General features: G+C 37.8%; 1 protein-coding gene across 11 annotated transcripts in view; it reads left to right on the forward strand.

Moving 5' to 3' along the window:
- Positions 1 to 10,441, forward strand: part of ATP2C1 (ATPase secretory pathway Ca2+ transporting 1) — a 65,467-nt gene that overhangs the window by 17,861 nt on the left and 37,165 nt on the right. The window lies entirely within an intron of this gene.

Below are 10,441 nucleotides of genomic sequence, written 5' to 3' on the forward strand. Positions count from 1 at the left end.
TTTCTCATGGTGGGCAAGAGAGAATTTTCCATCATAGGAAGACTTCTGCTTAATCATATGATTTAGAGGAATGATGTTTTTATTTCTGTTTGGAAAGATGGAATTTTGTGCCTTCTTTTCATAAGACATGCTTTTTCTTAAACTGTAGGCAGTCAGGAGAACCTGGATAGACAAAACATAGCTGAATGTACACTAAGCTTTTTGGATCTCTCCATTGATGCCTCTGGGCCATTTGAAGTAGTTTTCCATAGTGTGGTCTGAAATTTTTTCCTTTCTTTTATCAACATCTTTTAGGTTGTGATTTAGGGTTTTCTAATGAAGATTGTCTTGTAGAAGACTGCCTTTTAGTAGGAAAATGACAAACATAGTTTAGGTTTCATAGACTTTGAGCTTCTTTGAGGTCAGACTATAATTACAAATATAAGTTGTTAAATATGAGTACTGTTCTGTTATCAAGGCCTTATGTAGTATTTATTTTTATATAATTAAGTGCCCAACAGAAGAGGTCGGAGTAATGGTTTTTCGCCTGTAAACCAAAAAGATTTTCCGCAAATCATGTAGAAGGTTGGTACAGAAACTCAGACCAGAATTGCTGCATGTGATAAAAACATCATGTGATGATTCAGAAATCCTCCTTAATCCTCATTGTTTGGAGTCCTAGTTAATTTTAGCTAATCTTCAAAGGTGACTGTTAACTTCAGCCTATAGTCTGTCTACATCCTGTAGTAATTTCAGGATAATTTTGATGATTGGATGAGTAGGGAGATATAAGGGAAGAATGTTTTATTTCTTTGAAAAGTATCCTGAGAGGACAAATTTTTGTTTGTCTTGAGTTTAAAAGTGCAGTTGAATTTTCCAATGAGTTTCATGCGTGGTTTTGGTGGCTTTTTTTAAATGATGAGAATGGGCTTAGTTGCTAAACTGACAGATTAAAGATCAGTGAATAGATTTTGGGTTTTGGGGGCAGTGAGTTAGCAGCATAGACTTAGGTCATCATGGATTAGGCAGCCGTACTAAGGAAGGGGTGGAGCATGTGTACATGGGACTGACAACAGAGGGGGAAGGGATGCCTGAGGCAGCGGTGACTTAAACAAATTAAATAGTTCCAGAGTGGCATCATCAGTAGTTCATTAAATAATATCCAAAATAATCAGAATGAAATTTGTGATGGAAACTGTTAGAAATTCTGAAATAGATTTGGTATAATCACAGCAGTTCAAGTTCCTTTTGGCATGTAGATAATTTCTTAACAAGTTAATAGGTGAAACAAGACTTTTGATATTCATTGATTACAGTTTTTTATTATCTGCAGCTTGCAGAAAACCAGAAACAAGTACTTAACACTTATGCTGGCAAAAGTCACATCTCTTCTGTTTAACTTGAAGGTTAGGGTGAGAGAAGAGATTTTTTTTTCTTTTTTCTTTTTTTTTAAAGTGGAGTCTTCACTAAAGACCAGTTCTAGTAGATATCTTAAATATCTTCCTATATTTTAACAGTGCGTTGATAACTTAAATAACTGCCAAATTAATATAGCTCTGTCTTGCATTAGAAACATGTATTTCCTTTTTAAATGAACAGTCACTGTCATCCTTTAGTCTGGTTGATGAATTATTAGCCTTTTCTTTCCCCCTTTTTTCCCATGCAGTTAGTTTGGAAATGCTGATCTGTAATAATCTAGTTCAGATGTTGCAGAATGTGTTTAGTTATTTTGCTAGCTTTGTAACTCCTTTTCGTGGAGAGTCTGTGGCATAATCTCTTGGTGAGTCAAGAGGAGCAGTGATGTAAGGAAAATGCAGACAATTCTTAGGGCAGCTAATTTAACAAAAGATAGACAAATATTTTTGCTTGTTTTTTTGTGAAGAGTGACAAATATGCTGTGGTCTTGGGGTGCTGTTCTGTAGGACTGAATGAAAATGTTGTCTTACTGCTGAAAGATGGTTCTGCTCTGAGACCTGTAGTGTTGAGCTTGTAGTGTTGAGTTGACTCTCATGATTGTTGAGTTTGTCTGATGTGGCAGAAGGTTAGCTCAGCCCTTCCTTCCTCCTGCCCCTGTTGGATGGCTTTCTGTTGAATTATGAAGTTGAATGGGTTTATGAAGTGTCCAGTTAATGCTGAAAATGGTGAAGGACAGAGACCTCCTCTTTTAGCATAAGCAGACTGTTAGCTTGACTAAGTTTATTGTGTAACCATAGTATCAATTCTTCCGTAGACCATGATGGAATTTTGCAAGAGTGGAGTAAGTTAATAAATGGATTTTTAGTTACAAGGCCTTTTGATTTGGTCAAAGGCTTCAGGTGGTACCTAATTGACACTGAGTGCTAAATAACATTTGCAGTGTGGTTTGTAGAAGCTACAAGGAATGCTAAAGTTACAAGAGGGAAGAGAGAAGAGAGGGAGAATAAAATACAATAATCAAGGTATTAAATTTGGGACCAGCATCTGTTTCTAGTAGTTTGTTTTGTAAACATTTTACTCTAAACAATTGGAAGGGATAAAATGGCTAATGGGCTAGCAGATGCAGCCTACAGAATCTTTTACAGAGGCTTTCAAAATATTTTTAAGTAATAAATTTTCAGCAGCACTTTTTTCCGGAATGCATAATTCACAAAAAAAAGGTTGGTGAATACAGTGTTACTGCTTTCTTGATACTAATTGTAAGAAAGCTTATTGCCATAAGTAGAGTAATTATGCAGTGAGTTAAGTTTGCATTTAAATTGACACTGACACTAGCTTGGTCCTGAGAACTTTTGTGAACAATAAGTTCAGCATTCTTTAATTAGAAATTTATTTTGTCAAATTATGAGGTGACTGCATAACTGTCAAGGATATAATCAACTATGAGGTCTTGGAGCTTCGTTATTTTAAACAAATACTGATAAAATATTTCTGTTGGTGTTTTTGCTTAACACAATTGTATGGCAGCTAAATTCTGTACATTCTGGATACATCAGTAGTGTATCACAGGGTGATAAAATTATTTATTAGTGTTTGCTGTTCAAGTGCTGTCCTGGATTCTGAGAATCTCAGCACTTCAAAGTGTTATGAGATACAAGCAGACTGTTGGAGAGGAGCCATGTGATCTTATTTCTAAGCTTAAATGTTCTCTTCTAGAAAGTTAGCAACTCTCGGTCAAGATAGATGACTGATATTTAGACTCGAAGTCTTTTGGCCTTTAACTTCTAAAGGGCTTCATGTGAATCAGGATTTAAGCTAAGGCACATGCTATTTGGAATCAAATGAGGTATGGCCATCAGTGCTCTCTTCCTTAGGCAATGAATTTCTGAACTGACCCAGTGTTATTATACATAAACTTTGCTTTCATCGAGGCACTACCATTGATTTGATCATTTTAGTGTGTCCTTAGGATTTTGTACCTTTTTGTTCTTCTGATTAATAAGTAGAGACAAATGTATGAAATGTTCAAGCGGACTTTTCTAGTGTTTAAGGAGCTTTTTTGAACAGGAAGAATGAAAACTGAATATTTTGGCCAGCCAACTACAGATAGATCTGATGTCTTTGCCAGTGCTTTCTTGGTAATGCTGGTGCTACCTCAATGCTTTCAGCAATGAGGCTTTAAACTCATTATAGTACATCCTCCAGAGTATGTAGAAATGCTCCAAATGGTACATCTTTTGTACCAATTGAGTAAAACATTTGAGTGTTTGGTATTCTTAAGTATTCTACATTATTCTACTGTATTCTACATTGAACGAGCTAAAGGAAGCTGAAGTGGTGTTGGAGGTTTAGCTGGATTTTTTTTGTTGCCATTACTCCTACAGTCTACAGCACCGCAGTCAGGTTAAGGTATCGTTATTTTTGTGAAATGTTTTGTCTAGCTGGAGAGCGGGCAGTTGTCATTCACAAGGTTTGCAAGATTACCACATGGTATATACTATGATTACAGAAAATTGCCCATCTTTACTCTTGTGCTGGTAGCCTCAGTTGAACTAGATGTCCTACTTTCTATTTTTTAAATTGAAGAAGACATGGTGAAACTTCCTGAGAGAGTAAAATGCATTTCAGTTTGTGGAGACATGTTTCTCTGAGAGTGTTCTTTTTAGAAGGTATTTTTAGGACTTGAAAATAGTTCTTGGGCTTTATAGTCTATTGTAGAGTTAATAAATTGCATGTTAAATGGAGCATCTTAGTCTTTATTACACTGCCTGAAGTGTAGATGGGGTTGGGGATAGGTTGTTTAAATATTTTACAACTTTTAAGATTGGGCAAACGCTGAGATTTATAATGGTCAGTGCCAGTATTAGGTGTCTCTTTCTTAGTTGATCAGAAATGCTGAAGTGTTGTGTATCAAGGAGGACAGTTCTGCATTATGGCTGCATCTTGGCCATACTGAAAGTCCTAAGCACTGCTAAAATGGTACTTGAATACAAGGCAGGTTTTTTTTCTAGGTTTAAAGGGCAGCTTAGCAGGTTGTTCTCATAGTTTGAGTATTTATATTTCTTTAGTTAATGGGTGGTGGTGTCTGTGCCAGATTGAATATTGCCTTTTTTCTGTAAAGTCTTGTGAAATAATGGTAAGGGACTGAAACCGTGTGACCTCCCAAGATAGAAATTACTCTCCAAGGAGAAATCATTAATGCACATTAGTGTTTCTCTTTTTTTTTTCTGGCTTTTTTAGAGTCCAAACTTCTCTGTATACACTTTCTTTGATGTGGGGACTCCTGGTAAAATGTTTTAACTCAAGTACTATTGAATAGGAACAAATTCATTTTGAATATTGAATACAGGGCTGCTGCAGCTCTTTCCCCAGAAGTGAAAAGCTCAAGCTTTTCCAAGGGAGTCCATTCAAATGAAGACAGTATACAGTAACTTCCAAAACCCTCAAGAAGTAGTTCTTTTCCCAAGCAAACTGTACCTGGTAGAAAACAAGACGCTCATTAAACATTTTGAGGGGCACGAAGGGATAACTCTTTGCAGTGACAAAATACCCTTTTTGCAAATTGGTCATGGGTGTTTGTGTTGAATGAGTGTTGGTACTTTACTTCTTGCTCAAAGAAAATGATATTACTTCCCATAGAGGTATGTGTCAGAGTATAATGTTCTCTGACCGTGTTCTTTTGGATAATCCACACGTGGAGGGTGTAATGTTGGATATAAGGGCAATGAAGCTGGTGAAGGATCTGGAGCACATGTCCTATGAGGAATGGTTGAGGGAGCTGAGGTTGTTTAGCCTGGAGAAGAGAAGGCTCAGGGGTGACCTTATCACTCTCTACAACCACCTGAAAGGAGGTTGTAGCCAGGTGATGGTTGGCTTCTTCTCCCAGGCAACCAGCAATAGGGCAAGAGGACATAGTCTTCAGATGTGTCGGGGAGGTTTAGGTTGGACACTAGGAAGAATTTCTTCACAGAAAGGGTGATTAGGTATTGGAATGCCCAGGGAGGTGGTGGAGTCACTGACTCTGGAGGTATTTTAGGAAACACTGGATATGACACTTAGAGCCATAGTCTAGTTGACGTGGTGGTGTTGTCACAGGTTGCACTCGATCTCAGAGGTCTTTTCCAAACTAATTGATTCTGTAATGTCAAATGTGTGTGTTTGAAGATACTTGATGTTATATGGGTTTTCTGCTTTAGAAGAACACATTTGTATTATGTTTTCAGAATATTTTTTAAGTTACACTTAGCAAAATCTAGAAATTGAAATAAACAGTTCAGTTGCAGTACCAATGATTCCCGTTTCCAGTCTCTATAACATTCGCACCATCAGGATGCTGGGCATCCCCCTTGCTAGAAAGGATCATGTGGGTTAAAATCCCATGTGCTGCTCTCTTTGAAATTTTGTCAGTGGTTCAGTGCATATGTTGACCAAGCAACATAATCCAGACCAGCATGGGGTGGGATGCAAACTCAGACATTAGTATTCTTTTGATGAAATCAGGGAGAGACATTCATATCACCAGTTGATCCACTCAACGGATTTAGTTGTTTATCCAAAGCAAAGGCCACCATCCAGTCTCCACTGAGTTGAAGTAGTTACATTGTTTGTAACAGCTGTGGTTAGTCACACCGTGCATTATTTCCTGAGCTTTGTGGGTGCTTCATCATTGCCCCCTCTGAGCCTTCTGTTACAGGCTGTTATTGGTCAGTCACAGTACTTGAGTATTTATCATGTCTAAATTCACAGGGTTTTGAGGCTCATTTGAGAAATTGCTAATTGAGAATCAGTCATAAATGGTCTTTGTGATGTAATCATGTGTTAGGTACACACAACTGTATCAGTGCAGTCTGTACAGATAAAGCCTTCCTCAACGTAAGTTCCAATTTTATGCACATAGTTTAAATGTAGATAAATTAGTTCAAAAGCCAAGAATAAGACATTAAACATTGGAATATACCTAATCAAGGTAAGTTTGTAGCTTGTCTGCATTTATGGTTTGTGAACTTGATTGCACTGATTTTTATTTATTTTAATAAATCCCTATCTGCTACACTCTGCTGCTTCCACCTGCTTCTTCTGTTAGCATAACTGGTGAATTCCTCTGGAGATTTAATTCCTGTTAAAATCTGATTCAATTTCACAGAGAAAATTGCATCACAGTCACCATGTCAACCATAGTCAACCATGTTGAGTGTTGCTTGTTTCAGAATGATCTGAGGGCTCTTTTGTATTCCTCTCTGCTTTAGCTCCACTTTTGGAATCCTCCCATGAATCCAGGGTTTGCTTCTCGCTGTGCAGTTGGTCTAGGGCTTACTGTAACTATTAAGTGTGCCTAATGCCTTTTTTTTTGTATGTTGGCTTGGCTTTTTGCTGTGTCTTGTTGTCACTTGGCCATTGTTCTGTGGCTGGGACCTGTATTGAAGTTCCAGGAGCACCTTGCCTTCTAGACAAACGGGAGGGTAAGATGGCATAAACATCTAGTGAAATAGATATTTGTTTAGGTGATTGATTGTTAGCTAGAGACTCTGTGGAATCACAGCCATGATCTGTTGAAATGGAGAGCTTGAAGGTGGACAATAAGATAGGTAAAGATCTGGCTCTCCAAAACCTCTAGCCACCATGTCCTAATGACTAGAAGGTTTTGAACTGAATCTTCGTATCTGATGGAACTGTCAGAAAACAGGATTACTCCCATTCTGGGTAGAGTCTTTTCCTTAAATATTCCTTTCCCCACCAAGAGTCTGCCTAGCAGGAATTGTTTCCAAAGTCCATGTGCAGACACATGGAGACTCAAACCTCTGTGCCTGTTGACATCTAGTTGATCTCTAGCCCTGTGTGCTTTCAGGATTCTAGACAGTGCAGAAAAAGGTGAGCATTTGGTATTTTATTATGTTACTGTGTGCACAGATGAGGTTTTTAAACCTTTTAGTGTACATCAAATATAGTTTGATCATACAGAAAATTCAGGAAGTGGGAAGCTTGTAAGTTTCAGTCTGTTCTGTGTTCAGTGAAACACCTTTTCTGTTGTTGAACACTGCTGTTTTTTCAGTGGGGGAAAGGTAGATAAAAAATGAAAGCTAATTCTTACGGTGGGTGATGAGGCGCTGATTCTTTTGGGGTCCCAATACGAAAGGCATGAACACTTGAAAGGCAGATCACGAATAATAACTCAGAAAAGGCGATAGCAAGTTATAACATCATATGTCCTTTCTGATTCTTGTAATCCTGAGATGATATGGCTTGGGATGGATCTCTGGTCAGGGCATGGGACACTGTAGATCTTGTTTGCTTGTTGTTTATTAATACTGTCACGTGGTTTTGCTCACAGTACAGATTCATCCATCACTGATAGCAGTTGAGTCTGCAATGTGGGCTTTGTTGTCTATTGGACAACATGGTCTCATATCCTTATTAAAAAAACTGCAGTTCCTGTGCGAGGTGCTTGTAATATTTCAAGTGGAAAAGACAGCGTACTGTGCATAAAATGAAGTGCACATTGATTAGTTACACATCGATTATGTGGACGTTCATTAATTGTGCTATTGATTAGGCACAGCATGACTCAGTAATGATCACATGGTATCTGCGCTAGTCATGTACCTGAATGTGGGTCACTAGCTGCTCATACAGCAATAGTCTTACAGGTGAATCATTACAAACAAGTTGAAAGGTCTTTGTAGTACTTGAGTTGGCTTGAAAGGGGTTCAGTTTTACCGTGACTGAGGGGATACATTCAGGCGGACATAGTGAGCTGTTCAGGTGGACCCAAAGGTTCAGAAGAAAGAATCTCAGAGAAAGAATCAGAATTTCTCTCAGTACCTCAACTTAATTGTCATTGTTTTGTGAACATCTGGTTGGGTTTTTTTCACTTTTGCTGTTCTCTGTAGTTTTATTTTTCTACTACCTTTGTGTTTTGCCCTTTTAGGTCGGTTGAGTAGCTTTATGCAACATTTACAGGGCTTTATATTAGCTAATTAGCCAAAGTGTTTTGGTCACCAGTTTATTTAAAAATAGATTTTTCTATGAGAGTGTTCTTAGTTTTTAGACAGCTCCCGGTGAATGTAGGTCCCACCATTTACGTACTCTGAGCAAGAAGAGCTAAAATTTCCCCTTAAAAATAATTGTAAAAGTATCTTGATGTCAGTGAGCCCTGCTGATTAAAATGGACTCATCCTGCTAAGCTGAGAAAAACAAAGGTAGAGGTAAGTTTTTGGTACTTGGTATTGGTCATGGTGGAAAGAGGGTAGGCAGGCTCTTGTAGCATCTGAGGAAGAAGAAACAGTAATAGCTTACTGTTAACTAATTACCTAGATTTTTCTTCAGAGAAAACAAAAGGGAACTCTGAATTTCTGGTAGTGTAAGCCTTCCAGATGAATTTGTATTCATTTTCATAAACATACTTTGGTCACAGTTCCATAGTTATGTGATTGATGCATATTTCTTGGCCTAGAAATGGTAGTGTGTACATTGGAAGTGGTCCAAAAAAAGCCCTTCCTGAGGCAGCTATTTATTTTTGTTAGTTAGCATCCTGCTGCTTTGTTCCTTAGTAGAGGTAGTAGCTGCAAGTGGGGTATGGGAAGCTGTAGTCATAGCTCCAGAAGCTTCAGTAGTCATGGACGTGCTGCCTGTCTGATAGCTGCCATAGGCCAGTATAATTTCTTAGCCCACATTTTCTTTTGCCATGTAAAAACTTGGCCTGCAATGAAGTACTGAACTATTTTAAGGTATCAGCTGATGAATGCCTGAAAATTAATTGCAGCATAGGATGGGAAGGCATCTTGCTATATGTGGGTTGTCTCCTTTAGTACAGAATGCTGTGGGTTTGGGAATAGGTTCTGTTGGAGACCTTAAAGGTGTTGCAGAAGCCCAGATCTCTGTTGTGCAGCTCTGGGCAGCAACGCAAAAGACTTCAGAGAGAGCTTGCCAACAGTATTCAATAAGTAATTTTTCTCTTGTATTCTGGAACTAATGCATAGTAAAAGTAAAATCATTGGCTTGAATAGAGTTATTGTGGTCCAGCAGATAGTAAGCACGACTGTTTTTTGGACCTAAATCTGTTGGTGTTACCCGCTTCATATTTTGTGAAGTGAACAGTGATTGGTTTCTCATTGCCTGAGCAATTGAATTTAATTTGTAGCAAAGTTAGATATTTGAAATTGTTCTTTTCTGAACTACAAGTGTAGTTTAATCTACAAAGATTATAGAGGGTTTTTAGAAGTTAGATGAGGATCCATCCAGAATTGTCATACAATATGTGATTTCACTCTGTTGAAAGGAGCTGGCTATAAAAAGACCTTCTGAGCCTTTATCTTTCTGATGCTATACCAGATTTTCTTTGTAGGTTTTTTCACTGCATACAATACAGTGTTCTTCATAAAAGTGGGAGATAATATGAATGAAACACATTCAAAATGAATGGCTTTTTGAGTGTCACAGAAAGCTTGTCAAAATAAGCTTTGTTGTAGCACAGTAGTTCTGCATTAATGAAGATTTATTTGGAAAAAAAACCCTAATCTCTGAGAGTACCTTAACATTTCTGTTTAAGGATATTTGAATTCTTAAAATATCCTTTAAAATCATGTTATTAAACTTCCCAAAGTCCTAATTGATAATATTAGGGAAATGATCAGTTATGTATCCTTTTCTGGGGTTGTTATTTGTGTTTAGCAGTGATGTCATTTGGTGTAGGGAAAAAGGTTTTTCTCAGCATTAAAATTTTTAATGGCCGTCAGTTCGTTTCTGCCTGCTCTTACTGAGAAAGCTTCGTTGCTCAGCATTTTTATTGAGGTTGTAGAGTCATTGTGGTCAAAGTCATATGTTTGTGGGTTTGTTTTGGAAGAGCACTTAGGGTTAATGGTTTTCAGCCCTAAACTGGTGTCTGGTAGCTACAGAGGAAATTAACCATCATATTCGAGTGCATGGCCAACAGTGTGCGGTATAGAAAATGAAGATTGTCATACCTCTTTTAGGGCATAAAGTGCTGGAATCTTTTAATCTTGAATTATTTTAAGTCTGAGCATCCCTAGAGGAGATTTGTATAATACAT

This window comes from Lepidothrix coronata, unplaced genomic scaffold, assembly GCF_001604755.1.
Source record: "Lepidothrix coronata isolate B3197 unplaced genomic scaffold, Lepidothrix_coronata-1.0 Scaffold64, whole genome shotgun sequence".
Classification (NCBI taxonomy): Eukaryota; Metazoa; Chordata; class Aves; order Passeriformes; family Pipridae; genus Lepidothrix; species Lepidothrix coronata.